We start from the raw sequence: 19,722 nt of genomic DNA, 5'->3' as shown, positions 1-19,722 counted from the left end.
TTGTGTCTTCCTCCTGTTTTGATTCCTCTTGTCTATTGTCCTCTTGTCTCTTGTACTTGGCAAAGAACAGATGGGTGATGCAGCCAGAAAAATAGGTAGTGGATGAATAGTTTCACTCTTGACTTATTGTGACGAAATCCATCTGCCTTGAAAATGAATTGAATGGACAGTACATGTTAGTTGACAGCCATGTGTTCAGTGCCAACAATCTGCTCAATCTCTCAGCACCTCCTCTGACTGGCGGTAGGGGGCCACCGATGGCTGTCTTGTTTCAGTATTTCAGACCGCTGCTTCACGACATCACTCGTCCCTATGTGCAGTATGATGTTTGTCCTGGTTGGATGTGGAGCCACAATATGCAGGATTGTTTCTGTCATGTCAGAGACCACATCCTTGCGAGTATTTTGGCATTTTTGCTGCATTATAAATAAGTCACTCTCCACGGGGGTTGTGCCTGCTGCTTTTAAAACAGCTGTCATTAAACCTCTGTTATGAGAGACGCCTTCTCTAGATACAGACATTCCGAATAATTACAGACCAATTTCTAATCTTCTTTTCCTCTCCACAATCCTTGAGCGTCTAGTAGCAGATCAGCTAATGGACTACATTGGGTCAAATCATTTATTTGAGCCATATTTCTATATCCGAAATATCGCCATCATCAGATCGTTCCTTAGCAAGATGCTCCCTTAGATGCTGAAACCCTAATTTATCCATTGTTACTTCCACACCGGACTACTGTAATGTCCTCTCCTTGGCTTGAGCTCCTCTGTTGTGAAACTGCAGCTTGTTCAGAACACTGCAGCAAGACTCCTGACTAAAACTCATAGACTTGAGCACATCCTACCAGTTCTAGCGATGCTACACTGGATTCCTGTCAGTGTCAGGTCTTACTTCTAACACACAAGATATTTACATGGCCTGTCTACAGTATATTCTTCTGACCTTATGTTCCACTTATGTTCCTGCACGAACCTTAAATCTCAGCAGGCAAGCCTACTAGTTATCCCAAAGGTCAAGACAAAGACTTTCGGAAATAGCATTTTCGTACCGCACTGCTTTTCTTTGGAACACACTCCCTGCACTCGTCATTTTTAAGTCAAAGAGGGGGAATCTTTCTCGGAATTGCCTCTCCCATGGTTTCTTCAGTATTTTTCCTTATACATTAAGGGTTTTCTCTGGAGTGTCTCCTCGTCTTCTTGGAGAGCTTTGGGCGGTGGCGGGAATTGTCCTGATGTTGTAGGCCTGTAAATCCCTTTGAGACATTGTATGTGATATTGGGCTATACAAATAAAGTTGACTTGACTTGACATGTAAGAAGAGAGGAAAACCCGGCTCAATTGAAAGCAAGCTTACATCTTCTCCCCGCAAGGCAGCAGGATATGAAAAGGTACATGTTCACAGACACGAAACGGCTTTTCTCAAGTAACGATTCATCTTCTCTCATTAAGATTTTGATTCATGCTCTGACAGGAGCTGATTAGTCTTGGCTCTGTACACCCATACTGCTGAGAAACTGGAGATTTCCTGGAATATTTTAGGCATGATGTGCCGGTGTTTATCTGCAGATAGTGCCGACACACCTTAAATCCTGATCTTCTTATGTGTTTAAGCTTGTCCTGTTTGACAGGAGTGAGACAAGTTTTTAGGTTTTTATGCCAAACTGTTAGTCATGTTCGGAGAACAGACAATAAAGACAACACAGGCTGAGTCACAGATGCCTACAGCAGCTGAAAAAGTTGCACCTTATTTCCACAAAATTACAAGTAAATCTGAAAATACATCAGGAACTTTCACTTTCCCTTTTTAAATAACTTTACCTGTATAGCCACAACTCAGAGAAAACTACCATAATACAGTCAAGTAGAACTTTCAGGGCAAAAGGATGGTGATTCAAGGCCCCATATGTAAAATCATTCAATAAAAATAAAATAAAAACTCAAAGGACTAAAAAAGGAGCGCACATTGATTTACCTCTGATGTGAGGTAAGCCAGATCAAAAAAACTGTATGTGACAGGAAAATCAATGGCAAGATGATGCTGAACTCTGAACTCAGATTGGGTGCCTCAGTGTAACTTTCAACACTAGCACAGAGGCCTTTGCCAATGTAATAGTTGAAGTCTCAAACATATCTTTAACACACACTCACAAATGCATGAAAGAACATTTCCTCTTGTTCTCTGCCGTTCTGTCTCTCAACCACAGACAAACAAGTCAATTACACAAGTCATACACACACAAATACACACATAGACACACAAACACGTACACACAGTGCAACATGCTGCTGTAAAGAGATTCAGTAAACCTCCCACTGTTGTAGTGGGGCTTTGTGATAAAACTGCTTAAACTCACAGACTGAAACTAACACCGACTCATATTTCACTCCCTCACAGACATATTCTGATCTATAAAGACAGACAGTTTAATGAAGAACATTTTCTGTAATGATTTCTGAATAGAATCAAAAAATGGAATTTAAATGAGGTCAATCAAAACATAAACAGCAGTTATTTGTTTGAGAAGAATAGTAAGTGATTTTTGTCATTTGTGTTAATTCTTTCGAATGGTGATATATTTGAGTGTATTTCCTGTTTTACAGAATTATTACTTGGACCATATTTTTGTGTGTTTTGTTGTTTTAATATACAAATGTGTGTCTGGGAGTCCAGAATTCCCTCTAGAATGCACCCTCTACAACCTTTCAATTTTGAGCACTGACTCATAAACAGGATCTTTGCATTGAATAATATGAATTGTATCATATATTATTAAGTATGATAATATTACATTTGAGCACACTGCTCCAATCTCTCTGTCGTACAAATTTGTTCTGTACAACATCAAGAAATTTGCCAGACACTGTGGTCCCGAGTTGGTGGAATGACTAACTCACTTCGATCCACTGACTCCCTACACAGGGAAGGACGCAAACTCTTTCATGAACACCTTGATATGTCCAACCACAAAAATAAAAACAACTCTCTCTCTATCTATACTTGCCTCCAGGCACTGCCTCTTGGCACCTACAGTATGTCCTGTTGTTCCACTAGAACTTAGGTTCTAGGAACCTGCTCTTGTTGTTCTCTCTGCACTCGATCTTTGCTTGTGTTGTCACATAGAATTGTAACATGAAGAACAAATACAGTGAAATCAGGTTTTGATCAGATGATTCAGGAAGCAGCTAGCTGCTTTGCTGAGGGGTCCTTGAGGAGGACACTGAAAGGTTCTTTCATCCGAGTATGTTAAGTCGATTATGATACAAAAAACCTTATTACAGCTATTTTACTCCCTGTTAAGTGTAGCTAACTCACTGTGTGTGAATGTTGCTGTGCTCCTGTCTCTGCAACTGTTGCACGTCAAATGTCAGTTCCTCGCTCAGGACAGCAAACTTCCACAGGTCTCCCCCCTTTTCTTCTATTCGTGTCCTCCTCAATCCCCAAATCCTGAGCGCAAGAGGAGAAACTAGACTCAGTAATAGTCATAACAGTCATAATGAATCATGCAGCAAACAAATGACAGAACACTGTGTTGTGTAAGCCATCGTGTATGATTTGGAGTTTGCTATGAGCTCCTGCCCGTATTATATTGCAGCACCGTCGGTCAAACACAGCAGCATGTAGACATGTTGAAAGACAAATGAGTCATAAGAAAGTGGAGGTGGAAAAGAGACAGATGAAACAGAAAACCATAGGAGGCATGTAAAGACAAGATGAGCGGGATTAAGGCAGAGGAAGTGACATTCGGTGTGTGTGTGTCAGACTTAGTGAAGTCCTCTGTCTTGTTCTATCTGAGATGAAAAAGAGAGACAGATTTACTGAGTCATTCTGGCAGAACATTGAGTTCATCTTTCTCTGTCTGTCTGTCTGTCTGGACGTTTTCACCATGGGGACAGAGAGCTTCAGTAAGACAGATAGATACATTGTGTTTGACTGACTGTCTGTGAGTCTTTTGGTCTGTCTGTCTGCCTTATGTGTCTAACTGTCTCTCCGCTTGCTAGTCTATAAAATAAGCACAGTGAGTCACAATAATGACCACTGAGTAATTAAATCAATCATGTTATGAGAAAATGTGCCTTGAAGGCTCAAAAGTGACACTTGATGCCTGTTATAAGAATCCAACAGTTTTTTGTTGGAGTCATGTTTCTGATTCCAGAATAATGGCTGATTCATCAACTTGAAATAAAGTTTGAAGAGAATTAACTCCTGAGAGAGGTTGGCCGTTGGGTATCTAGGTGGGTTCTCTCCCTTTTCCTTTTTTTCGGTCCCTTTTCTTCTTCTCCTTCTCATTTTGTGGCGGCCCGTCATCCTGCAAAAGTTGCACCTATGATGTCATTGTACTAACAGCATTGCTGCCATCTTAAGCTCCAGGGTTATACTGTACAGTACTCATGTCATGTCATCATAGCTGGCTGTGCTTCGTCACCGTTATTCTCATGTGTATCATCTATCCTTTTTCTCATTATTGTTTTTACTTTTTCTTCCCCTCTCTTTGTAAAAAAAAGAGCTTGTTTCCAGTCTTGTTATCTAAACTATTTCTGGGTCTTGGTTCTACTGCAGCTTTACCTTTGTGTTTTTAACTCTGTGTCACTTTTGTGTCACTGGACTGCAGCTGTACATAGGAAGTCAGAATAATGATAACCAATGAGTTTGTATTGTTGAGTATTACAGTTGGAGGTGTGTGCAACCACAGAAAAAAAAACCCATGTAACAAACCTCCACCCACCTGTTTAAGCAGCACAACAGAGAGCTATTGTACGGTTGAATGCAGACTGAATGCTTTATGATTTCACAGAAAAAAAGAAAATCAAATCTAACATGTTAAAAAAACCCCACAGATGGACATTCAGCAAATTAATTCATTGCTTTCCACATGAATCAGAATTAAGAACAATGTGAGTGGGCTGAGTGATCATAACACTGTGAGCCTGTGTTACTAGTTAGAGACAATAAAAAAAAAAAGCTATTGTGTTTTAATCCTTGTAATTCATTAAGTACAACAACAGAAGAAGAGAAGAGATGTGAAACACGACCAAAATAACAGTTGTAAGATTATTTCAAGAGGAATATACAAGTTTGCTCAGGAATTCCCCATTACAGTTCTAAAATTATCAGTAAAATATAAAAAGATGTTAGATGAATTTGAGAGTAATGTTTTGACTGTGTTAATGCTAGAATAACATAATGATTGCTGTGAATGTGATAAAGCGGCCACATTCCACCCAGCCATTCCAAGGAACTATTGAGGTTCTTTGATGTTGCAGGGGATTGGAAAGTCCTGCACAGCTTTTATGTTCTCTGCACACACCTCCACTCCTACAGATTCAATCACATGCCCAATGAAGGTCAAAGAATTCTGGAAAAAAACGTTGCACTGTTCACGGCACTCTGTCTGTTAAATGTGCAAACTACTACTGACATACAATCATGTTTCCTTCAGGCCTTTCAGGTACAGAAACCATCAATTTTTTCAGGCATTCACACCTCAATCATTCAGGCACTGAACAAATGTGTGTGTGTGTGCGTGTGTGCGTGTGTGTGTGTGTGTGTGTGTGTGTGTGTGTGTGTGTGTGTGTTTGTGTATATGGGTGGGCTGCACTACTGTGTACATGGAGATGACCCTAACTGCAACCTTTCCATTGACCAGAGAGAGAGAGAATGTGAATTTGTTATTTGTTAGTTAATGCCCAGCAAGGGTTTGTGTGCCTGATTGATCAGTTTACTCAACCCCTCCATGTGCATGTGCAGGTGTGTCTCTGTGTATGTGTGCATGTATGCGTGTGAGTCTGTGTGACAGAAGAATAATATAAAAGAGAGAAAGAGAGACAGAATCAACTAGTCATTAAACTGGAGAAGTTTTTGGGAACCAAACTGGTATGTATGGTGTTAGATATTCGGCTGATGTCACTTTCCAGGGACCCAGGGATAAGTGGATTTAATACCAAAATATGCTGTTGCATATTTAGACTTCAGACTTGCCAGGGGTGTTAAGCACCTCCCAGAGTTTCCTCTAAAAGAGGTGTGTCTGCAGCTATCAACAATTGAGACTTGGGACTGAAGTATTTTTCATTTTACTCAACAGCAAAACCCAAATTACTCTCTTTATCAGCAGTATGCAAGTGTTATATTCATACTGTGCAGATATCACTCGGACAATCTGTAATTAAGAGTTTTGGCCTCTTATTGGCATGATAACACTGTTTCTCACATTGTTATCACTTTCATCAGTGCCTCATATGTTATCTTATCTTACCTCATCATTTTAACATATTAACATAAACTATTTAAAATATCTGAATCCACAAAGAATCTATAAATGGATGGGAAGGGCTTCCTCTTTTTATGTAGAGAGTGAAGTGAAACCAGTTTGTAAGTATCTAATGATGAATAAGTACATTTCTCCACCCGAGTTAAATAAAGTCGAGCCAAACCAGTTTGTCCGTGTTAAACAATCAGTTTCATATCACGTCTTGTCTAGTAACTCTGTCACCCACTATTATTACCTGTGAAAAACAACCTTGTATTCCAGCCTCTGCATGGTTGTGTACCTTTACCTTCTTACCATTATAATTTATCTAAATTTTTGTTTTGGTTCAGAGGGTGAACATTTAGAGATTTGTTGAATTTAGCATTGAGGTCCTGCTTACAGCTCAAACTTTAAGGCGCTTTCATTTATTTTACAACATAATCTCCTTCTCACTTGATAAATTCAGCTGTCGATACCAGAGAAGCACCCTCCCAAAACCAATCATCTGAGGCCAGATGAGTTCCAACTAAAGCCTTTTTCACGATCGGGAAGAGTTGAAAGTCTGAGGGGTCCAATCAGGTCAACAGGGTGGCTGCTGAATGAGTTCAAAGCCAGAGCCAGAAACTACATAATCACAGTATGTTGGTATGTTTGTCCATTTGGTGCCCCTAACAGACCCTTGGGTATGAAACTTGGAAATTAGAATCACCGAGCTGAGATGAAAAAGCACCCCAGATATTACATTACTGCACTATATAACAGACCTGGGTGAGGCTCAAAAAAAATGTAGGTGGCTGCTACTACTTTTTAAAGAGCAGTGCCATATGGTTTAATTTATTTTATACCCTGCATAATGTGGTCACCTAATTGAAGGCTTGGGTTGCCATTTTCTGTGGGTAAACATCGCTCTTTTTCCCATTGCAGGGCTGTTTGCTTGACAATCAAGAAAAGTTATTAAATTAAAAAGTTTTGGGTGTCTGGAGATGACATTTTCTTCTCTTCTGCACAAAGCTCACAATTTATCAACCAATCTTGTACTTAAATGTGGAAGCCAATATCTTGTTTGCGACGTGTTCTGCGATAACAAGCTGACATACACACAGACATACAGACAGATGCACCGACAGAGAGAGATTTACCTCCAAAACTAGAACATTAACATCAACAAAAACAGCAGTAGCGGCAGCAGCAGCAGCAGCAGCAGCACAGCGCTCCCCGGCACACACTCAGCCCCCCAACTAGCCTTAATGAGTAATAAGCATGACCACAGTATTGGAGTCAAGCCAATTTTCCCAGATGCCAAATTGGAGCCTGGAGGTTCTGCATAATGCAAAACAACACTCATTAAAACTTGGGAGGAAAAAAACACAAGGAGGTATAAAATGCATAAATGCAGTAAGAAGCATTTCAGCAAAGGCACAGTGGCAGTTTCTAAATGGCAAAGATGAATAATTAGGACTTTCAGGAATCCATTAGCAGAAGAAATTGCAGAAAATTGGCTGAAAAAAACACTTGTGGCATAAACCCGAATAGTTTGACCAGGACATTATGTTAAGGTGTGAAATGTGCAATTTGGAAAAGAGAAAAGAAAAGCACAAAAAGCAGTTTTAAATGCGAAAATGTATCCTGGAGCATTTGCAGTATCCTGTTCAATGTATTCCATTAAAAACCTGTTGTTTTTGCCAAAAGATACAACAGCAACCACAGCCTGTGTGTTGAAGCAGCTTACAATTTTTACCATTTTGTCCTTTCTGTCCAGTCTCCAGGGAAGGATCACCTTGTAGTAAATAGATTATTCAGAATGCTTCCCATTGTAATGCCAGATGAAAAAAATAAATGAAAACAAATGAAATGAAATGAAATAAAATGTACATTGATACATTTCGTGATTCGAGATATTGAATCTAATGGTACACATGTCTACTATAATTGTCAACAATTGCTGTGTTGCTGTGATGTGTTTATAGAGAGGTATTACCATAAAAACAGCAGCAGGCCCAGGTGAATCCAGGTGGAAAATAAAGGAACAGTGGACAACTATTTAACTTTAACGTCAAAGCTTAAAGGAAAATCCTCTCTGATCATGTGCCAGAGTTTGGTGCTTGTGTTTCTGATTTATTGGGTTTTTTGAGTTCCAGTCGAACTTGACATTCCAGTCAGTGGACGGCTTTACAAGTGTGTTCTTTCCATCGATAACAGACTCGGCACATGGAAGGTAATTTTGGCTTTTTGAGTTAGACTGTTTGGCTGTGAAGGAGAGAGGGATGTTTCTTTTCAACAATAAATTTCCACCACTACAAATAATCCAGAAGCTAACAACAATTTGGAGTTTCCCACCCTACATGTCTCGCTGATTGACCTGGCAGCCATTGGTGGACTGATAAATGATGCCTTGTATTCCGTTTTGACTGTGTTTAATGCCGTATTGGCAGTGGGGCAGAGTATGGGAGGCTTGGAGGTTGAGATATCCCTTTTAAGTTTGGACTAAGGCCTTCCGTCACCATTCAGTTTTGCACAGGTGATGGAGGCAGAGGCTATTTGGCAAAACCAAAAAGATATCTGCTCCAAATAAAGGCCTAAATTCACATAATATTACATTGTGTGGGGACAATGACCTACTTTTCTTTTCCGACCCGGTCGTGTCAGGGCAGCATCTTATACATTGCCTGAGGTTTCTTCCCGTTAAAGGGGAGTTTTCCTTGCTGCTGTTGCCAAGCGTTTGCTCATGGGGAACGTTCGGCTTCCTTAAATGCCCTGTATGTAGAGAAGCCTGAGATAAACTCTGTTGTAATTTGGTGACATACAAATAAAGTTGAAATGAAGTTGATGAATTCATTTGGTGCTTTTTCAGGCTATAAAATCTGTTTCACTAAAACAAAGGCTATGCTTCCACGGAATCTGCAGTAGGTGCCTGACACTACTGCATGCATTTTCCCCTTTAAATGTTTTTGTTTACCTAGGCATATATGTTTACATTTGAACATTTGCATTTGAACGGTTGTTCACAGCTAGGTTTACACAGTTGTTTGACAAAATCAAACAAGATCTTGAGCAATGGAGCTCTTCCCATCTCATGTCTTGGCCCTCGTCTGCCCTACCCAATACGAATGATTCCCATACTTTTGGATCCTGCATTCAAACTGGGGCACTCCTTTTCCATCCAGGAGACTTGTTTGATGACTTGATGGTGTCATTGTTTTCAGCATGTGGAGGTTAACCTGTCTGCTATACTGGTTGTGACATCTGTATTCTGACGGTATTGTTTAGATTGCTGATATCTGTCATTGATATCTGTATCTAGTATTCCAAAATGTTGCCACGCTGAGTGATCTTGTGTATGCGTGTGTTTCATGGTCTAACATTTACTTTGTTTAAATGATTGAAGGCAACAAAGATAGCTACAAAAAAAGGCAGAAAATATGGATGTATGTAGATAGTTTCAAGGAATCATTGACTGACTTACGATTTTAAAGTTATAGCATAACATGTCTGAACAGTGGTAGTTAAAGTGCCACCATCAGGCCAACTAGCACCAGAATGTAATGGGTTCTTGACTGGATAATCAACCAACCTGGACACCAAGTTTCACTATGTAAGGATCTATCCTCTAACACTGATGTTTCAGTTACACACACTGATAACAACACACTGATATGGCCATAACAAACACAGTGTAATACTGACCTCTCACTTACAGGGTACGTGGGCAATGTCAACACACATACACACATACAGCAATACACACACAGCTGTAATTATATCACACTAATGAATAGCAGTACGCGTGTGTGATCAAGGATTTCAGCCACAAAGGTGTGTGACGTTTCCATTCCAAAGATTTCTGTCTGTGTGCATGTACGAGAGGGTGTGTGTGAGGTATGGGTGTGTGTGTGTGCATGTGTGTGTGTGGGTATGCATGATGTTACCATTCAAACAAAGCTAACACCCTCATTCCTTACATACCTGTCCTTTCCTTCCACCCTCACACTTTCCCATGAACTCCTCTCTATCACACGCTGTTTATAGAACTGAGACACCTAAAAAACTACAAAATATGATAAAAAAAGGTAATAAAATTTGCATTCTGTGTACGGAATGACAAAGCTCTTGCAATTTATCGACAAAATAATGCGATGTGCTATTTCTTAAGTACGTAAGAAAGTCCTGTCAACATTTCTGTGAATGAAATACAAATGTCACTGAAATGCCAATGACTTCTCCATTTTGTCCATGAAATGCAACTGTCTCATATTTGAACATACTGATACAAAAAGGGTATCAGAATGCAGATGACAAAAGGCAAAACTGAATGCTGACAGCCAACAGGTTTGTAAAACTTGTCAGGCTGAGCTGGAGACATGTGGGCACAGACAGTGAAGCAGACACACCCTCCCATCTACACCAGCTGGCCCACAAACTCCAGTGAACTGAATCTGATTTGCCAGTGACATTTCTGAACGTATTCTAATCTTTATGATAGGAATTAAAATAAGAATTCATCAAAAATTCAGCTGCTTTAAGCTACACATTTGCATCTTCAGTACTTTATTCTAACTTGTGCCATCAATTTAATTAAGAGTAATTCTGAGTTTTTGTTGGAAGTAAAATTTCAGATTATTTTTATTTACAATATTTATCTTGTATTTTTTTATGTTTACCTCACTTCATCCATCATTTCAATTTCAATTATTTAATTAAAATACACAATATATCATTAACTGTTTTTAATATGTCATTTTTGCTATATTATATCATTTAATATTTATTGTTTTGTATTTATTTTATTATTGTTACGTTATGGTTCCTTATTTGTGATTATGTTATTTGTAATGTGGTGTATAAATAAACAAAATCAAAAAGTAACTGATCCCATAAAAAACTCAAAAGAATTCATGAACCTGTAATTATTTATGATGACATAATTATGAAAGAAGAAAATGTTTGGCATCTTCTTCATCAGACTGAGGAGCAGTAATGGTTTTTCATGCTCACTTGTCTGTGGCAGTCTCTTACAAGGGAACTGCAGAAGAAAAAAGACAAATGACAGAGGATAAATACTGAACATACTATCCTCCTTTTGAAATGTCCTGACAGTTGTCGGGCAAAGGCAACACCCAGCACAGCACACTTCAGCCTCACACACACACTGGGACCATTCCATTTAACCTCCATGTACTCTTTACCCTTAGAGATTCATCCTTCATTGCCTCGCCCACACTGATTAACAGGGGATCAGATTGACAGAAGATTACTTGATATTCTTACTATTCGGAATATTTTTGTTGTTTGAATTTATTCATGATTTTTTCTAAAATGAAGTAATTTATCAAAAACTAAAAGATAAATGAGTCACAGTCTTTAGTCGTGGCCCTAAAGTAGTGTGTGTGTGTAGTGTATGTGTATGTTTTTGGTAAATCAGAGTGAAGTGCAGCATATTACCTTATTTAGGAGGTATACTGTATATTCTTGGTGTGTGGGTGTGTCAGTGGGTGTGTCAGTGTGGGCACCTCTGCTACTCCCCGAAACCTCCATTACCTGAGCTTCTAACTATGTCATGACTCAGGTGTACAGATGATGCTCTAAGGCTTGGTTTCATTACAACACACACACTAATTACGACAGGTAGCTGCAAGATTGGGAAAATACTTGCCAAAAACACAATGACATCAGCATCTAATTGCGTAATGAAGCAACACAAACTGTGAAGCACCGTCTTCCCATGGGAAACACTGTGTAGCTGAAACACTTAAATATAGGAATACATGACGATATCCTTGTATATTACGAAATTGAGGCAGTGGGTGGAGCCAAATCACTCTCCGAGGCAAAGCAGCGTGACATCCATGATTAACCAATAATCATTGACATTCATTCTGGTAATGGACACTACTAACAGTTCTGGTAATGAACACTACTAACAATGGACTTGTGTTGTCTCTTTACTGTAGGTTCAATTTGTGATGCATGTCTGCCACAGGGGCATGTTATGTTATGTTTAAGACATCAGAGGTCATTCTGATCCCCAACACGTGTCAAAAGTTAACTTACTAACTCTTAAGGCAGTCCAACCTAATTGCTTAAAATTAGCACGAAATAAAGTTCATGCTGTGTTTGTTATTCTGTGTTTGCAGTCTTTGCCAGCCTGTCTGGGCAGAGCTGCAGCAAATCAAACAGAAACAAACTGCCAAACTAAACTACAGCAGAGAAACAGGTCACACCCTGCTCAGTTAATAAACCTCTGAGATACAGAGAGAGAGAGAGAGAGAGAGAGATAGAGAGAGAGAGAGAGAGACCTATGTCCATGTTGTCCTTCTTCAGCAAATGTGTTTGGAGTAAAACAAACTGCTGTTACTTTGTGTACAATGCTGTCATGAGCTTTGTTGTGTAACAAAGTATGCAGTGAAGCCATTCTAAATGTGTATAATCAGAAAAGAAAGAAAGAGAACAATAGAATTGCGTTCTTAGTCATCATCATTTGGGCCTTTGACATCTCAAGGTGTGTGTGAGGAAGCACATGTTGGCTGTATTCACGTGGGTTTTTCGTGCAGCCTTGGATGGACAGATGGATCATACTGAGCGTATACAGTACAACCACAGGTTCAACTGAGGACAGGTAAATGTAAGATTGATTTGTTGCTGTACATCAATTTGGTTTGCTAATCAAAGGTGGAGTTTACTTGACATTAGCTCTCTGGTTCTAGATCAATCAATGGATCAATGGAAAGCATTGTAGTCGGTTCAGAACTCTTGTGGTTGTTTGGGTTCACACAGGAGAGTCTTCTTGTGTTTGATGATCAAATGTTTTTTCTAATCATTATCAAATGGTTCAAAGAGTGTAAAAAAGGAGGAGGAGAGAGAGAGTGTGATAGAGAACAGTGTGGGTTGGGTGAGAGTGTGAGAAAGCAGTTGTGTTTTCCCGTTGGTCTGGTTGGTTAACTGTGTGGACCACAGTCAAGGGAAAGAATGCATTGGACAACATTAGACGGGGGGGGGGGGGGGGGGGGGGGGGGGGCATATGCAGTTAGAGATGCTGGCAGCCAACATTAAGCCTGGGTTGCTGCATTCCTCTGCATAGGAAAACACTTAAACATGCATGACCGAGTCTCTTTTCTGAAAAGAAACTCGATCGACAAAGCTCCAGCACCAACATCAGCAAGTACACAACAATGGAACCACACCTGGACAGCAACAATGACTGTCTTTTGCTCACAGCAGAAACATGTAAACAGCACATGGAATCAAATATGCTCCGATCTGTTCAGGGGAACAGTCACATGTGGGGATACGTGCCACTGTGTGCTCATCTAAAACACACACATCACAATGAATACAATGTGACACTCTATGATTGAGTAGCAGTTGTCATTGCTGCACAGGGGCCAATCTGAATCCAGTGCTCCAAAAATTCTCCACTTTAAAAGTCACAGCAAAGCAGCAAATATTTATGGAGCCAAGCAGCAGTTGGAGAGAACAAATTTAAATGCAGACTGAATAATCAACAATGTGTCATCATCTGAAACCAAACCGGTTTCACCTAAAGCCTTGGCATATTTGGGAAGAGGTAAAAGTCTGAGGGGCCAAATAAGGTGAGTATGGCTGCGGAGTGACTTCAAAGCCATGATCATGGAGAACAGCCAGCATGGGTACAATCTCTATGTGTTGCCCTATTACGCCTCAGGCACCTCTGGAACAACATAATTAGAATGATACTACTTCCACTAATACATTACAGACCTGCTCACTTCATTAAGGGTCGATATCACCAAACGCAGACAAAGCGTTCCTCAAGGTTCAGTGCTGGGGCCACTACTGTTCCCTTTATATCTGCCTCCATTAGGTCATATTATTCTGAAACACCCTATACATGTTCATTGATTTGCAGATGACACCCAACTTTACCTATCAATGAAGCCAGATGAGTCCAGTCAGATAGATAAACTCCAAGCCTGCCTTGCATTCTGAGTATCTCCCTAAGTAGAAGAGGAGGCAGAGCCTTAAGTTATCAGGCTCCTCCCTTGTGGAACCATATCCCAGACACTGACTGACAGGTAGCGGGTCTGTCTATTATAATCTAGTCTATTATTATTAATCAATCTGTGGACTACGTGGAGCCACGTGGTGCCATAATAAAGGACATTTGCAGTCTCCACCCGGCTGACATAAAGATAAAGGTGTGTTGTTATCGCAGCACAGTGCAGAGTACAGCTGGCTCGCCCTGTCACACACTGGAACACCCTGAAAACACCAACACACACTTCAGCCCTGTCGTACATTTGACTCCAGGTAAGGTTGTGACATAGCAGCAAGTTTGGGCCTGCACAGACTGATTGACTGCCAAAGTGAACATTCAGCACTGATGCTTGCACTGAAATTAATGATAAAGAAGATCTCCATCCTGGTCATTAGGTGCATTCTGATGCTCTTAGGCTTTTTTTCTACATTTCCCGCACCTTTTTTTTTATCTTACTTAATGGTTTATTACACAGACCTTTACAGTAAGTTGCAGCGACATCAGTGATTCAGAACACACATCCACTCATTTTAACCTGACTATAACTCAGACAGAGTCAATTGTGGTATTTCACATCTTAAGTCTCCTCACGTGTGATCAACCACTGGTAATTATGATGGTGTCAGACACGAGAGAGGGGAGAGGTAAGCTGTAAGATGGTCCCATGTTTCCTTTGCTCTCATCCCTAGAGACAGAAGACCACTTCATTGTGCGTTGCGTTAGTACCTAGGTCTGCGAGGCACCCAGGGCTTGATCAAGTGAACAACATCTTGGTTCAGCTAATCAGGTGTAGGTGGAACATAGTGTTGCTTCAGACTCTGCCTGATTGATTGACCGCTTTAACATAAGTTCATTCAGAGTTCATACCTCCACCAAGATGCAACAATTGTCTGAGTTCACATGTATTTTTACCGATATAAAGAATTTTACTATAACTACTTTGAAAATAGATGTATAACCAAGGCAAGGATGTACTGGTCAAGGCAGATGGCCGCCCACCCTGAGTCTCTTTCGGTTCTGCCTGAGGTTCCTTCCTCCCTTAAAGGGGAGAGTTTCCTTGTCGCTGTTGCCAAGTGCTTGCTCATGGGGGAATTTTGGGTTTCTTTAAACGCTCTGTATGTAAAGAGCCTTGAGATCAACTCTGTTAGGATATGGCGCTTTATAAATAAAGTTAAATTGAATTGAATGCATTAATGGTAATAATAAACCTTGATCATTTACATAGCATTGCACAATTTATGCTGACTTTTACTGTATTGTTATCTGCCATGGGATGCTTATCTTATTTGGTGGTTAAAGTGTCTGTGGTGCTCAGTGTGAAGTGCACAGTTTGTTTTTAAACCATATAAAGCTTCACTGTGTGACAGTATATTGCTGATAACCTTATCATAATACAAACAACCTCAATACAGAAAAATAACGATCCGATCTGCCTATGTTGTGTTTGTTATCGTACTCCTAAAACATTCCTGGTATTCCGATATCCCTTTTCCTCCCCTCTACAAACTTAAAGCGGCTACTTTTGCTGTTCAGTGAGCAGCAACAGACAGCTGCGTTCAGTGACACAAGCTGACAGAACAGAACGAGGAGGAAAGCACGCGCGCAGCTGCGCAGGTGGAGGAGCGACTCTTACCTGTTCCCGGTGCTCCCTGCGCTCCTCTGAGGCGGTCTGACAGCCTGATGCCCTTTGTTGCTCAGCACTTAGTCTTGTGGGAGGATCCGGAGCTGCACCTGCCGCACAGCGCAGCGCAGCCTTGACGCAAAAATGTCTCCAGGGTTCTGAGGGGGGGAGGGATACAGCAACGCGTCTGTGCTAACTAACTGTCCACGGGGCTGTGACAGAGCCGGCGGCCCTATACGCTCTCTACGTAGCGCTCTGTACGCTCTCTACGTAGCGCCCCCGCCGGATGTCAATGTTTACAACTTTGATGACGAACGAAGCGGAACTATATATGGCGCCACTTGAAATTGCACTGCATCTCTCTCTAATATAGTGTTCCCATGTTGGATATTAATTCATTATGTTTGATAAACGCCAAGCTTCAGGTCGGATAAGATAACCGTTGCGCGTGAGCACTCGTTCATATACGCGTGCTTTAAGTATAACTGTCGCTTTCCAGGCCAGAGAAACAGACAGGAGGGCAGACAGGCAGACAGACAACACAGTGTGTATTGGAGGCATGCAGCATGAGTGAGGGTTAGTCCAGGTGAGTCACGTGATCAGCAGATGATCAGGAAGCAGTCAAATATTTGGGTGTCATTTCTGACTTCCTTGTGCCGGATTCTTCTTCTTCTCATGCAGAATAAGAGCCAGATGCCAACGTTCCATTCTTCACAGAGTTACCAGGAGCGGGTTTTAGTTGCTAATGCTGGGCTTTAGATGTTAGGCTGCTATGGTATGGGACTTTTGTAGATCTGTATAAGGCTGGGTCCTGCTACAGTGCCTGCTCTCCTCTATGTGTGCTGTAGGGCATATTTAACCCCAGCACTGTATGATGTTTGGTTGGGGATATGGCGGACATTGAGGATGTAGAGGTTGTTTGGGTGTCAGTCATGCATCTCCTGTTTCCCACAGTCCTCTCTGGGAGGACTGACCTTCTGCCCTTCAGGAAAGTTAAACTTAATGTTCCCCATCCAAATGACCGCATGCCTCTGGTCTTTAAATTGGGATAGTATGTAGATAAAAACTATTGTTGCAAATTGTTCCTTTTGTGGGAAGGTGGTGAGTTTGGGAACAAATACTAGGATGTAGACATCTAATTGTATTATACATTTTGTATTTTGTACAATTTCTTATTCATGTTCATACTAATATTCATGTAGGAACTCAAATGTGTTACTTTTAGGATTGGAGTTGTAAATAGTGTGTTGTTATATATGCAGGTTGTTGTAGTTGAAACTGTTATGAACATGGATTCCCAAAAGGTTATATTATATTCAATAAATATTGAGACTTGTACTCTTATGCTGGGTTGTGAGCTTAACCGCACTGGAAGAATGAGTGGAACTTTCCTGCATCTCCCTTCTTGTGTGTGAGACTTTCTTTCTCTGCCTCTCTCCCTCGCTATCTTGCTCACACACACCATGTTTGGAAATCTTTTGCACCAGTCTCACCAAAATGCAACTATTTAGGGAATTTCTGTCCCCTCAGACTTTTAGTTCCCTCTCTGCTCCTTGCTGCCAGTGCAGGGTCTTTATTCCAAAAGTGGTCAAGAACTATCTTTTTTTTTAAAAGAGCCACGAATTGTGTTTTCTGTTTTGTATTCGAGTCAATATGAACTAAAAGTAAAACTGAAACATAATTTTAAGGTTGTGACAATACCAAGAACCAGAAAACCCCAACAAAAAAATAACGTTTGGATTCCTCCCTCTCCAAATCATGCCATGGTATCTGTCCTCTCCTGTATTTGTTAACAATCTTAATTGGTTCTGCACACACTATGCTGCACATTCAGAAGATGCTTAAGCCACAGAGGCTGTGAGCCTTCACGTAAAAATAAGAGGACAGTTTCATCAGAGAACTGAGCAGGAAGTCTGTTCTCCAGAGAAGACCTGCAGCTATCGTGTACATTAGAAATAGGAGGGGTGTCAACACACAGCCCTGAGGTGTGCCTGTGTTTGACATCTTTGACATTTGTCCATTTACGAAAAACTGCAACATCGCTCAAGCTGTAACCTGATGAGAAACGTTTCTATTGGATAGCAATCAGACAAAAAGACAGATATTTTAGGATCAAAGATCATAGGTCAAAACTCTTTCTAAGGCAACGGTGAATATAGTTGTATCTAACTAAACTTAAAGCTTCATGTAAGACAATCTTTTAGAGGCTTTTCATTGCTTTCCATGGATCCATAGAGGTCCATTCTATGAAACAAAAAACAACGTTAGTGATGTTTGGATGTAATTTTCCCAAAAATTGTTGCATTTTTGTTAAACCAATCAATCAAAAATCACTTTGACATTCAGTAGTGGTTGATAAAAAACAGAAATACAAGTTGGAAATGTCAGATTAACCTGCAATCTCTTGTTATGTGCTGCTTCTTGACGTAAAAACTGTATAAATGAAGTGACAGGTTACAGTTTAACACAGTACAGGGTGTTAGTTAAACAACAACCGTGGGTTGCCATGGCGTTGGACTGAGGCAGAGAGCTGCTTTGTGTTGGGCAATGCTGGCAACCACACCTCACATTCCTCAGCGCTGGATACACACCTATTACACACACAACACATACACACATGCACACGCACTCACATGTACTGATAACTATCTTCATATCTTTGTGATTGTTGCGAAATAGACTCCCGCATAATGTTACTTTAAACGTATTAAACTGTCTGTCTGTGTTTGTGGGAACCCATGTGTCATGGGTCTGCATGATGTATAAATGACACCAAGTAATGTATCAGTGCAGACTTGATAAATAGAGGTCAGGCTCAGGTCGGGTTACCAAAGAAAGCAAATTCTCAGGCAACTGGACTTGGTTGCAAAAGCTTGAAGATTGCGTCTCTCATCCTCCTGGGGAAAGTTTACTCCAGGGTGCTGGAGAGGAGTCTCTGACCGATCTGACCTGCATGAATGTATGGGTTGATTTTTGTACTGCTGGTGAATCCTACCTGAGCCTAAGGGGTCAAATCTCATACACTCACAGAGCCATCGGTACCTTTGTTAAAACACATCAGGGATGCTTCATACCTCATTAGAATATTACAAAACTGCTCACTTCAATTTGCATGAGGCTTGAATCTTTTCAATCAACCCTTACACAGTAGCTGTAATAGTTCCGCAGTGAGTTATCACTGAGTAAAGGTTGGATCAGTGGACACTCCCATCTGCAGCACGCAAATACAGTCACACCCTGCAAAACCAGCAACAACTCAAAACCTGTTCACACACAAACACACACACGCGCTCTGTTGGTTGTGATTTCTAATGAAGGAAAAAAATTAGACAAACAATGGAAATATTTTGCTTTGGATTGTTTTGACACAATGACACCCAATTTGCTCTCCTCAAGTTCAGAGGTGTAACCCTGTCTGTTTAAGAGGAAACAATGTCTACAATGAGTTAAGAGTTTGATCAAACCCTAACACCAATAAAAACTAACATTATACATGTTCAGAATTATGTGATAGAATTATTGCAATTGCTATTTATACTACTACTCAGGGGTTTACTTATGTAGTTTGTCTGGAATTTGCGAAAGAAAACATTTAAAAACCATTGTGATTTCTGAATCGTGGTGCTGATGACTTGTTTTGGACTTAGAACTAGCTAGAACTTTGGTTCTGCTGACTTTGCTTCTTTACCTATCTTTATGATTCGGGCAATGCAATACTACAGACCTGATGACTTGGTGACAAAACACCTCATACATCTGATGAGTTCACTTTAAAGAATCCAGCTGAGCCTCTGCTGGTTCACGGTTAAACAATCCATCGCTCCAACAAGTAGCAACAGTCAT

General features: G+C 40.6%; 1 protein-coding gene across 3 annotated transcripts in view; it reads right to left on the bottom strand.

Moving 5' to 3' along the window:
* The window catches only part of LOC143010914 (uncharacterized), a 37,304-nt gene extending 21,273 nt beyond the window's left edge, over positions 1-16,031 (bottom strand). For 2 of the 3 annotated variants that reach the window (XM_076163500.1, XM_076163502.1), the window contains exon 1: positions 3,316-3,469. The gene's annotated coding sequence lies outside the window, so the exon portion shown is untranslated. Of the gene's footprint in view, positions 1-3,315; positions 3,470-15,891 lie in introns of those variants that run through there. The other variant, XM_076163501.1, reaches the window with a different exon arrangement.
* Positions 16,032-19,722: the final 3,691 nt, after the last annotated feature.

Source organism: Genypterus blacodes, unplaced genomic scaffold (assembly GCF_046128005.1).
Source record: "Genypterus blacodes isolate CSIRO-AG114 ecotype Tasmania unplaced genomic scaffold, CSIRO-AGI_Gbla_v1 ptg000133l_1, whole genome shotgun sequence".
Classification (NCBI taxonomy): domain Eukaryota; kingdom Metazoa; phylum Chordata; class Actinopteri; order Ophidiiformes; family Ophidiidae; genus Genypterus; species Genypterus blacodes.
The sequence above is the reverse complement of the archived record's forward strand: the minus strand, read 5'-3'. Positions and strand labels throughout refer to the sequence as shown.